Raw genomic sequence first — 12,342 nt, forward strand, 5'->3', positions numbered from 1 at the left:
AAGACTATTTTTAAGTATGAAGAAATAGTTAATGGCTTTGCTGGGAACTTTTTGGTCAAATTCACTATTAAGAATTCTGCATTTTTGCCCATGTATCCACATTGTTACAGGCAGTTTTTCACTTTTTGGAACTCACTGTTTGAAAGCTAAGACTATAAACTGCCTGTAAGATGTGTGTGTGTGTGTGTGTGTGTGTGTGTGTGTGTGTGTGTGTGTGTGTGTGTGTGTGTGTGTGTGTGTGTGTATGTGCACGCGTGTGTGTGTGTGTGTGTGTGTGTGTGTGTGTGTGTGTGTGTGTGTGTGTGTGTGTGTGTGTGTGTGTGTGTGTAAGTGGTCTGGAAGAAAAACTGGAAATCTACTTTCATTTTATGCAATTCTGTAGATGGCAGTGGCTGTTTCATGGGGACATTGTAAAAGTGACAACACCATTGGATTGGAATAGCCTAAATGATGCTTTTCCAGCATTAATAACTTATTCAGTATGCTGGTACATTATAAAATACTATATAATCTCAGTGTTCCAGGGTTTTCTATCAATAGACAAACATGATATTATTTCATAATGTCATCACTCAGTAGTATTGCTATTAAGGTATGGTGATAAAGGTACAGACTTGTACATTTTGCTTTGATGTTAATATTAAATGTATGATTATCAAAAGGAGTTGTATGACTTTGTGCGTAACATAATGAATGTGGGTGACTTGGTATAAGGATGGTACAATGGTAAAGTTGAGGGTTATTGTATTATGTTGTAGGTAAGGAGGTAGACAAGTACAGGTGCAAATCTGGGCATGTGCAATGGTAGCTGGTTGCACATAATAAAGTAGTTAGAAAAAGCACTGAGAAAGTCAGTGTCAATATTATGACTATTTTCATTGCCATGTGACCGGACGTGAGGGGTTTCGTTGATTGCTACAGAAGGTGCTATGACAGCTTCTAATGACTCTTATTAATGGAGTCTATTTGTGAGCAGGCGTAAGATATATATGTGAACTAAGTGGAGGTAGGTGGGAATTGGCGACAGGGTAGGGCAGTGGAATGATCCCAAGCATATTGAGTGTGAACAGGGTGGGACTTTGCTCCAAAGCAGAAGTAAGCAGCATGTCAAAGAAAACAATCAGTTGCACTCCAACAGTTCCACGAGTGGATTACAGTTCCAGAACTGGTTGGCACTGGCATTGCAAGGTCATTTAGTAAATAGCTATGTGAAGGGAGAAATTCTACAATATGCCCCAAGACAGGTGTGAGTTCTAACCACAACAGAAACTTGCAACTGTTTTTATCTACGGGAAATAAAATGCTAGTTCTTTATAGGATGTACAGGGAGGTCAAAAATCAATGGAGAGAAATGGTCCATTTGTCTTACCTGTCAATAAACCACTCCACTATAACCAGAAATTACATTTTTACAATACTGACCTTCAGTTAGTTATATTTGTAGAGTCATGAGTATGCTGACTGAGGGATTGAGATGACGTCAGGCAACAAATCTGTGTGATCATGATAACTATTACTTCCTGAATTGTGTATCCCATTTCCCCTAAAGTGGATTTGAAACTTTGTGAGCCAGCAAGTTACATAGGAGTTTGCATTTAGCTAGGTGCATTTATCTCAATGTTGGATAGTGGCAAATCCTTTTGCAAGGTCTTAATATGTGATTGTCCCTTATCCATTGCTTCAGTAACCATCTCAAAGAAGTTGACTAGATTAAGTAGGCAGGATCTGTCCTTGACAAAGAAACAAAGTGTCTCAGGTTGAGAGTTTGTTGGTTGCTTATGTTCTTATGTATTAATTCAATATTGAGCCTTTCCATGGCCATACAAATAAGGCTGGTCAGGCTTACTGATCTATAATTGCCCAGGCCCATTAAGTCTGCACCTTGGTGTGGGGGTTGACTGCTAGAGTTCTCCACTTGTCTAGCAAAAACACTATTTAGTGAATAATATTAAATAACCTCTGTAGGGGTGTTCCGAGGTCCTGTTTCAGAGCTACCAGTATGCAGCCTGGCATGCTATCCCAACCCATAGATTCATTTGAGGATGTTTCTTGTGAGATTTGGGGGGGGGGGGTCATAGATTCATATGTGTTTACTAGGCTAATGACCACAAGGGTCTTTTTAAGCATTGCCATGCATCCCAAATCTCTGACAAGTTCTGGTATCCTTGATAAGTGTAAGCAGGGGCTTGTGAGATGAAACATTTGTAAGCAGGGGCCTTGGAGATAAGCCATTTACAGGTTGCCTGAGTCCATTAGAGACATAGCTGCCAACCCAGGGATGAAGTTCCTGTTCCTGGTCCAATTGTCCAAGTTACAGTTGAATTGGATTAAGGAGGAACTCTGCTTCACATGGATAGAAAGCCTGTTCCAGAGAAGAGGTAGTCTCTGAGACACATACCTGTCTCTTCAACAGGTCCTATTTACATCAAAGGCAAGATTTAAGTCTTTAGAATGGGTAATTTTGGTGCTATCTGTTTTTCAGATATGAAGAAGGTCAATCAGAGCAAGGTCTGACAGTGCCTTGTAAGCCAGGCATAGATCTCCCCTCAACATCCAGTAGGAGACAGAATACAGGGATAGGGCCTTGAGGCAGTATGCATAGAGCATGTTACTTACTCCTTGTATTGTTTTTAGTGAGTAACCTCTGTGGACATTCCAATTGTTGGGCATGCCTGGTTAGGTACATACCAAAGGGGGGATTGTACTCAACGATAGGGTTTATAAATGCTGAATACAGTGGAACAATGACTTCCATGAACCTAGATACCATACTTTTAAACACTTACATGGAAAAATAATGTCCTGTTTTAAAAAATGGAAATCTATAGAGCATCCAAGCTTTCTTTTGCGCACACATGTGTTCAGACAGGTTGGTGTGCATTTGTCTAGATCAGGGAAGAGAATTTTTGCAGCAGATATTTTGCAATATTTGACAAACACTAGCAAGCATTTTTGCCAGGTCAAAAATGTAACAGTTCACATACAGCAACATTTGGTGCATCTCTAATGGTTGTTAATGCTAGGAGCATTAATAATAAATTGATTTTATTAGACAATTTGCTATGTTCCCACAAGATTGATGTTGTTATAGTTTGTGAAACATGGTTAAAGAACAATGACTGGAAACCAGTTCTGTCAGGGTATAAAAGTTTTTACTGTAACAGACATTCTAACAAAAAAATCAGGTGGAGGTGTTATGACAGGCATTAAAGATAGCTATGAGACTTGTGATTATTACATGTTCAGTGATAATACCAATACTATAGACTGTGTAACTGTGACAATAATGACAGCCCTGGAACATATAACAATTGTTGGAGTGTACAGACCACCAAAGTCAAGTGCAGATGACCTAGAGGAATTCATACATTTCTTACATGAAACACAGGAGGGAAGAATAATATTAGCTGGGGACTTAAATTTACCATAAACAGACTGGAATAATATTGATTCAATAATGTTAATAAAGAAATTATTCACAGAGTATATTCAGGAACAAGAAATGCTTCAGATTGTAAAAAAAACTTATCAGGGGACGGAATATACTAGATATTGTTTGTGTTCCTAAAGAAATTATTGTAACTTCAAGTCAAGTTTTACCACCATTGATGTGCAGTGATCATGGGGTCATAAAGGTTAACTTGTTGCTAGATAATTCTGCCAAACTGAAATCTAAGCCAATGCACAGAAGGTTAATTACAGATTATAGGGATGCAAAAATGTTGCTATATAAAACTAACTGGAGTGAGGTGTTCAGTGGAAAAACTGCAGATGGAATGTAGAAGGTTTTGAAAGAGAAATTGTTTGAGTGCAAAAAGTAAAAAAAAAAATGTTTAACATCAAGATGTAGGCACGTAACATCAGGGGGGTATATTTCCATTAGAACTAGATACCTGATTAAGGTGAGAGACAGAAAATATAAGAAATGGAAGAGAGGTCGAACTACAACTTTGAAAACTGAAATAAACAAGCTGGACAAACAGATTAAGCATAGTGTTAGACAAGATCAAGAAAAAGTTGAAGAAAATTTATATAAAGATATTGAGCGTAATAGGAAACCTTTTTATAGATACATAAGATGTGGAAGGAATAAAGATGCACAAATTGATGAACTATGTGCAGATTCTAAAATTTATTCTCATACACAACAGATTATAAACATATTTACAAAATCTTATGCAAAACAGTTTGGCACCACAAAAGGGGTGGTGAGTTGTCCTAGTGACATCCAGGTAACCCCAGATACTGGAATCAAATTAGATTATATTGAAAAAGAACTGTGCAAACTGGATCCAACCAAAGCACAGAGAGGAGACGGAATAAGTAACAATGATTTGAGAACACTTAAGCAAGAACTTACACTGCCATTACATCTATTATTCACTAGGTCATATAAATATGGGGAGATTCCTCAATATATTTATTTATTTATTTATTTATTTATTTATTTATTGACATTTGTTAACCGGGTTTGTCCAACTGGGCTTGTGGTCCATTTTCAGTGGAGACCCGAGGAGAAAAGCTCCAGTAGTACATTTTAAACAAATATAATTTTAAACAATATTGATATAATAGCAGTTAAAGCCTAAAGAGTCACATATGTTGGGTTACATGCATAAAGTTAAAGTTGCATTAAAAAGAAGCTAAGTAACAATTTTACATTGATATAGTTCAATAGGTCAACAATAAACATTTTTGTTTGTATAACATTATGCAAATGCATAGTAGACACATTGGAGAGAGAGGTGTAATGAGGTACTAAGTATGGACCTTTTGAGGGTGCATAAAGGGAAGGAAGACTAGGTGGGGTCATGGCAAGGGCAGGTTCTGGAATTGAGAAAATAAGCTTTTAGTTCATTTTTAAAGTGTGAGGTGTGGGAGATTGAAAGTAAGTCAAGGGAAGTTTGTTCCAAGCATGGGCAAGGGAGTGCTTGTAGAGTAGTTTGCCTACTGAACTTTTTGGGTGGTAGATATCAAGTAATTGTTGGTTAGAATTATGGTGGGTCCTGGATGGGATGTAGATGGAGACTAAGGAAGATAGAGATGGACAGAAGGAGGGTTTATAAAGAATAGAGTGTAGCATATGAAATTGATAAAAAAATAGCAGAAATTGGGGAAGTTTAAGCCATTGAAGAGAGTTTAAAGAAATGCAGTGGTGTGAGTTGTATGGGGAGTTAGTAATGAATCTGGCTATTTTATGGTAAGTCTGTTGGAGTTTGTTTAGAATGGAGGCCTGGATATTGGTAAGAACTGGGGTGGCATATAAGAGGGATGGGAGGAGGAGGAGTGCCTGGCCCAGGGTAAGTCTAGATTCAGGGGTTAGGAATTTTTTGTTCCGATATAGCAGACCTAGTTTCTGTTTTTTTTTTTTTTTATACATTGGAGTATGTGTAGGTTGAACTTTATTTCGTCATCGATAATGACCCCTAGGAGTTTTGTGTGGATGTCAGGTTGTATAGTTGTATTGTTAGAAGATGTAATAAAAAAGGAGGTTTTGTGATGAGAAAGAGAACGGGGAAGGAAAAGTAGGAGTTTGGTCTTTTTGGGATTTAAGATCAATAGGTTGTGAGAGAGCCATTGTACAGTGGATAGTAAGGCTTGCTGGGTTATGGAGTGTAGTTCAGGAATGTTATTTGAGATGGATATATGTGTCGAGTCATCGGCATACTGAATAAGGGAGGATTCTTTGCATGAGGTGTAAAGATCATTGGTGAAGATGTTAAACAAAAGGGGTCCCAAGATGGAGCCTTGGGGAACACCAGTGGAAATGGGAAGGAAAGGTGAGAAGGATGAGAGCCAAATTGGAGACATGCACTTATTAAACCTGTCTTTAAGGGAAAGGGGAGTAGGACAAACCCAGAATCATATAGATCTTTAAGTCTACTTTCATGTTGTGAGAAAATAATGGGGAAGGTAATACTGGATAAGTTATTGTCAGAACTGGATAGGTTGGGACTTGAAACCATATATCAGCATGCATATGTTGAAAATAGATATATTACCACCTGTAACATGATGTTCTATAACAATATAATAATAGCTATGAATGAAAAATTGTGCTGTGATGTGATTTATATAGATTTAATTTCAGCATTTGACAGGGTCATGCACAAAATACGGATCAATAAATTAGTACAACTAGGTATTGATGTACTGCTAATAAGATGGATAGCTTCATGGCTTACAAATAGGACATGGCAAGTATCACACACCAACTGGACAGGTGAAATCCTTAGTTACAGTGAAGGTGTCCCACAGGGCTCTGTACTAGGCCCTTACTTGTTTAGATTGTATCTTTCGGACCTTACTTTTTCATCTGAGGTGTTCTACAGTCTATATACTGATGACCTGAAATCGGGTAAAGTGATTACAAGTGTTACAGATAAGGCATGTCAGCAAAATAATTTGACTAAATTAACCATTTTGGTACAGGAGAATAATATGTTGATAAATATGTCAAAAACTAAGCATATGAGATTTGGAATTCATAAACTGAAAGATGAATATTTAATACAGCAGACAGTGATTGAAACTGTAGATTCATTTAAGGACCTGGGTATATGGGTAGATTCAGCTATGAGTTTTTCTAATCATATCAACCAATTGGCTAATGATAGTTATAGAACTATAGGTTGTATAAAAAGATTTATAAAGTCTTGGAAATCAAACATAATGAAGTCATTGCTTGTTAGTTACATTAGACCCAAACTTGAGTATGGAATAACAATATGGAAACCCTATAGGAAAACAAGCATGAATAAACTGGAAAGAGTACAGCCGAAATATACTAAGGGCATCCATGGATGTGAAAATATATGTTATTATGAAATACTAAAATATCTGAACTTGTACAGTGCCTGTTACATATATTTAAGAGGAGATCTTATTCAGGTATATAAGGCATTTAGGGACAACTACTTCTGGGAATGTTTGGGGTTATCAAAAAGTACTAGAGAATCATCAGATAAACTATGTAGAAGATTCTATAGGAATGAGAAGTGTACTAACTGTTTCTCTGACAGAGTAGCTGATGCTTGGAACAGACTACCAAATTATATTAAAGCAAGTACTAGTTTAGATATTTTTTAAGAACAGCCTGGACATTTATTATGGGAACAAGTGTTTTGGCATACTGGCAAGCTAAAAGGGATTTAATGCCCGTGCTTGAAACATTTGCATGTATGCATGTATGCATGCATACCTTTGTTTATAAGTTACACAATGTAGAATGATTTCCTCACCACTGTAGACATGTGATGGTCAAAGGCTAAATTACTGTCTATGTGATGGTCAAAGGCTAAATTACTGTCTATTTGTACCTCCAAGTCCCTGACTACTAGGTCATCTCTTAAGGATGTGTTGTCAATATGAATTATTATATATAAATATAATTATTTATATATTTGCAGGTAGAATTTTGTTTTCTGATCTGTGCTGAAACTTTTTTTATCCCACCCTATTGCTGTTGTGTTCTTAAAGTTGATAAAACCAGTCTAACATATTTTGTGTTATCTGATTGTCTCAAGGCTTGGCTTTTGTCTTGCTGTTCAAAAATTAATACCTTTTTGTAAATTCCTGCATATCATTGCTAGAATCTCCTTGTGTTCTGACTGAGAGTGCTTCTCAAATAATCTGGAAATATAGAGCTGATAAGTATATTTTTGACACTTTAAATGTTCAGAGTTCTGCACTGAATTTATTTTTGCCTGACTGAATTATTTATATATTTCTTGGCAGAATTTTTTTTTCTGATCTGTGCTGAACCTTTTTTTTCTCTCACCCTCCCACCCTATTGCTGTTGTGTTCTTAAAGTTGGTGGCTTTTGCAGTTGCCTGCTCCTACTGTAAATGTGATCTGGAGCACTCCTCCCGGTCCCATCTCTTTAGCTCATTCTACCCAAAACAGAGATCATTTGGGAAGCCCAAACCCCTTAGTCCCTTAATCTTGAATTATCTTCTGTTCCTGCTCTCTCCCTTATTACTTTATTAAAAAAGACACTTTATTCAGCTGCTTATATTTTTCTAATTTGTGTTTCTTCTTACTACTCTGTTATTTCGTCTTGCTTTGCTTTTTTCTGCTAATTGCTGCCTGTTCTCTAGAGTGTTCAACTGCATCTTTTCTGTTGCATTTATTACTGCTTGTTTAGAGCCTGTCTAAATTGTTTAGTGTTACTCTTAAGTGTTATTCTAAGCTTTTAGTTTTAGTTTAAGCACTTGGGCTTTAGGCCCACCCCTTAGCTCTCAATGGCCTTTCTCCCTCAGATCCTAAAAAATATGGATGGATACTTTTCTACAGTTTCTCCTACCAGTCTAGTTGATATGGGGATCTGGAGACAGTGTAGCAACTGCCTCGTACATGGACAACCATGGAACACAATTTGTGAAACTTGCAATTACTTTAGGAACCTTGAGTCCAAGCTGTCTCCCCCTCAAGCCATTATATCTGGCACCAAAAATATTGTCAACACAATCACTACACCTCAAATACCACCCACACCTACACAATACTCATCTACATATGCAGAGCTCCCCACATAAACATAACCAAACAAAGGAGACCTCTAAACATAAACACATGCAATCTTCATAGGCCTCCACACCACATACCATGTATAGTCCACATACCTGTGGCTCACAGCCACTAAGCCTTCACCATAAGCCCAACATATTAGTCATCGGAGACTCCATTGTGAGATAGATATAGCAAAATTGCTGGCTGACAGATTCACCGAAAACTTTACCCCTCTGTCCTCCCATCAGTAAATCAGGATATCCCCAGTACCTGCACCCTTCCCTTTATATCTAGGGAACAGGTCATCACTGCTCTCTCAATGGCAAAAAATACAGCCTCCATGGGACCCAATAACATCCCAGGCTGCATCCTACGTGAACTCAGGCAGGAACTTGAAACACCATTAGGCACCCTATTCAACCAAACCCTGAGTACTGGCTTCATCCCAGCTGAGTGGAGGACAGCCACTGTCATCCCTTTACACAAAGGTGGATAGTCCACAGATCTGGGAAATTATAGACCCATCAGCCTAACTAGCCTGATCTGCAAGGCCATAGAACAGATTATCATGGAACTCATTAACAAGGACATTGGCAACTTCCAAACACTTGATCACACGCAGCTTGGGTTCATCAAGGGGAGATCATGTCTTTTAAATATGGTCAACTTTTTTGAGACAGTCACCAAAACCATGGATAAGGGCCAAAGCCTTTGACACTATTCCCCACTCGGCATAGTAGATACACTCTCTCAACTAGGTATTAATCCATATGTTATCAGATGGGTAGCAAACTGGCTCACTGATAAAACCCACATAGTCAAAATAGGGGAAGCCACCTCAAGCAATAGAACCATAACAAGCAGCATACTCCAGGATTCGGTCCTGGGGCCTCTGTTATTTGGGATATACTTTTCAGAGGTGTATGCCAAAAGTATTGGGCTATGGCTGACCAAATTTGCAGATGACTGCAAGCTGGATCCTGTAATCAATTCCCCTAGTGATGTGGACATCCTCCAAGAGGGTCTCAGACAAATGATTGGTGCCAGAAACATGGCCTCAAGCTGAATACAAAAAAAATGCATCATTATCCCCTTTGGGATAATCACATTAATAACAATGTCCTAAGCACGCAATCAGTTGTGAGGGATTTGGGCACCCAGGTTGATAGCAACCTGACTTTTGACCAACATATTGCTTCCATTGTATTGAAAGCCTTCTACATGGCCCACCTCATATGTAAGGGTATCTCATCCAGGGACAAGGAGGGCATAACATCCCTGTGTTCTTCCCTTATAAGGCTCATTATTGAGTGCAATGCCCCTTTTGGCATGTACCTTGCAAAGAACATGCAGCAGCTGGAGAGACTGCAGAGGTTCCTCACAAGGAGAATCCAGGCCTCAAACATCTACCATACACAAATAGGTTAAAAGCCCTATTCCTCTACTCAGTTTCATACAGATTCCTCAGAGGTGACCTCTGTCTAGCATACATGGTGATCATAGACCCCACCTTGATGGGACTGCTGCATATCTGCAAGTCAAGCTCTACTTGAGTAACTCAGATTTGTGTCACCATCTATAGAATAGACGCCTTCTCCACATCAAGCTGAGTATCTTATTACCCCTTTTTAAGAGCAACCTGGATAACTGGATGGGAAACAGAAAATATACCCCTGGGATTCCACTCGTGTCCCTGCTGGACAGGAGCATCGGGTGCTGATTTGTCGAAACATGGGCTAAACTCTTGGCTAGGATTATAAGGGCCTCAGGGGCAATATCGTAGTAGAAAAAATGGATCTGCAAGTATGGTAGGTGCAAACGGCTATACCAAATTGAAATGCAAACAAAAAAATGACCAGCACAAAACTGGTGGGACAAACTGCTTGATTTATTAAATATACCCCTGGGATTCCACTCGTGTCCCTGCTGGACAGGGGCATCGGGTGCTGATTTGTCGAAACATGGGCTAAACTCTTGGCTAGAATTATAAGGGCCTCAGGGGCAATATCGTAGTAGAAAAAATGGATCTGCAAGTATGGTAGGTGCAAACGGCTATACCAAATTGAAATGCAAACAAAAAAATGACCAGCACAAAACTGGTGGGATAAACTGCTTGATTTATTGTGGCAACACCATCAGGGTAATGAGGAAACCACAATACCAAAATTACAATTAGACCGGTTTTGCATAACCTGGCTTCTTCAATGAAAACACATAACAACACAACAAGGAACTTTATAAATATTAGGTCACAAACACAAAAACCTTCCTATTGGTTGGCTATAAACAACAACTCACACTGGTTGGGGATAAATTGATTGGTTGTACACCATGTGGCGATTGCTCTTTTTGCAGATATATACTTAAATCCAAACAATTTACTTCCTGGGACCCCTACTCTTCTCTATTTTCACCAATAATCTAGCCTCAGCCACAACATATGGCAAACTCATGCAATATGCAGATAACTCAATCATGATCTGCACAGCCTACTCCCTACCCGAATTGCAAAAAGTCACACAGGAAGCATTTTCCTCTATTGAAACTTGGTTATCCGATGCCCAACTAATACTCAACACAAACAAAACAAAATTACTAATCTTCCAACCCACCAAACTTACCCTAGGCAGCTCTCACTTTAACATCACAGCAAAAGACACCACCATCCATCCTACAGAATACACCAAATTACTAGGAGTAGAAATAGACAATAAACTGAACTTTGACATTCACATTTCCATGACCATTAAAAAAGTGCACAAAAAACTAGGAGCATTATATAGAAATCATCAACTACTTACCAAAGCAGCTAAAATTTCAGTAGCAAATTCTCATTGTATCTCTACCCTACTCTACGCCTCTCCAATATTTACTAACCTTAGACAATGCGACCTAAATAAGCTCGAAACTTGCTACAACAAAATCACCAAATTCACCACAGGGGCTTCCTACCGTACTCACCACTGTCTCTCACTAGCAGAACTGGGTTGGCTAGATCTCCCCCACCTCCTTCAATGGTACCAATCCGCACTCGCTCACAGACTAATAAACCAGCCACTAAAAGTCCCATCTCTTCAGAATCTACTCCAACCCTACATAACCACGAGACCACTAAGATCCAGCCACAAAAACCTCCTACAGGTCACAAAAGCCAATAACTCTGCTGAAGAAGCATTATTCTCCTGCACTATAGCCAAACTCTGGAACTCCCTCCCATCCTCAGTTACCTCTGTAACTTCTTACACCCACTTCAAATCCTTACTAAAATCACACTTAAAACTTGCCAGATATGCCCATGCAACCCCCCCCCCAATACCATCCACTCCACCCAGCCATTACCTCTCTCTGCCCCTATCAACAACCTACTCTTAGCAAGCTTGACTACTCATGTTCCCAGCTACCTACCACATAATACTAACTTCTTGTAGCAACAACTGCTAATGGTTGTTATGTACCTCAAAAACAGATTGTATCAGTTGTTCATTGATGAATCTTAACTGCATTTGTAACAATGTTTTGTATATGTCACCATATTTTAAAATTGTTCTATGTTCTACAGTTGTTTTACATCTATGTTTTATTCTTGTCTTACACCTTCAGCTGGACTAATGTCTATATTTTAACTGTATAAATGTAAGTAATACTTAATGTGGAGCTTTTCTTCCTGGGCCTCCGCTGAAAACGGACCTGTGTCCACTCGGACTCTCCCGATCAACAAATGTAAATAAATAAATAAATAGTAGAAATACATCAAAAGTTTATTATATAATATTTTTTGAGAATTGTAGTACTGATTGCCTTGTTTATTTGGCAACTTGCTCCTGCTCTGCC

This window comes from Protopterus annectens, chromosome 3.part1 (assembly GCF_019279795.1).
Source record: "Protopterus annectens isolate FY-2018-M chromosome 3.part1, PAN1.0, whole genome shotgun sequence".
Classification (NCBI taxonomy): Eukaryota; Metazoa; Chordata; order Ceratodontiformes; family Protopteridae; genus Protopterus; species Protopterus annectens.